Source organism: Euprymna scolopes, chromosome 37 (assembly GCF_053919585.1).
Source record: "Euprymna scolopes isolate OS-2025 chromosome 37, ASM5391958v1, whole genome shotgun sequence".
Classification (NCBI taxonomy): domain Eukaryota; kingdom Metazoa; phylum Mollusca; class Cephalopoda; order Sepiida; family Sepiolidae; genus Euprymna; species Euprymna scolopes.
In genome coordinates this window covers 67,190,061-67,190,707 of record NC_136518.1, presented here as the reverse complement: position 1 = coordinate 67,190,707, position 647 = coordinate 67,190,061, and the positions used below count along the sequence as shown (strand labels likewise).

Below are 647 nucleotides of genomic sequence, written 5' to 3'. Positions count from 1 at the left end.
ATTTAAAGCAACGGATTCGGCATAATAAAAGGTACGGATACGTAGATATTCTGAAGTGTTTCCAGTGTATATTACGGGCAAATGTATACGTAAAATTCAAACGAAGAAAGATATATTTAAGATGTATGTAGGTCAAAAAGGGTGTAAATAAGCATATATTTACAAATCCACTGCGTTTGAACGTCTATATTGGCCGTAGGGGGTATGTAAGTGTTCGTAACGAGTGTATATTTATTTACCTATATCCGTGCATGTTAGGTAATATTATAAAGTAGGGCATAATCAGGTTGAAACACCGGTTCTCGTCAGATCACCGAAGTTAAGCAACCTTGAGTCTGGCTAGTACCAGATGGGTGACCATTTGGGAATTCTAGGCGCTCTATGTGCTTTTCGCGTATCTATTCTCTTTCCTACAACCTCATTCCCACAGAGTAAGCGTAGCAAGTCTGTCTCTGCTTTATCGTTATTTTCATGGCAAGTGCTCGTCTGGGCTCCAATCTATGGCTCCTTTGGCCTGACTTTCTGGATACGCACTCGTCTAGTTGAAACCATTATCAATAATTTCCCCCCACACTTTATCTATATTTAAACCTAAACGTAGATTCTATGAACAAATCTTCTATCTCAGAACTGCACGATTGTGGAAC

The 647-nt window shown here is 39.3% G+C and overlaps 1 pseudogene; it reads left to right on the top strand.

Annotated features, from left to right (window-relative positions):
• The first annotated feature begins 269 nt into the window (after window positions 1–269).
• Window positions 270–386, top strand: LOC145261328 (5S ribosomal RNA; annotated as a pseudogene).
• Window positions 387–647: the final 261 nt, after the last annotated feature.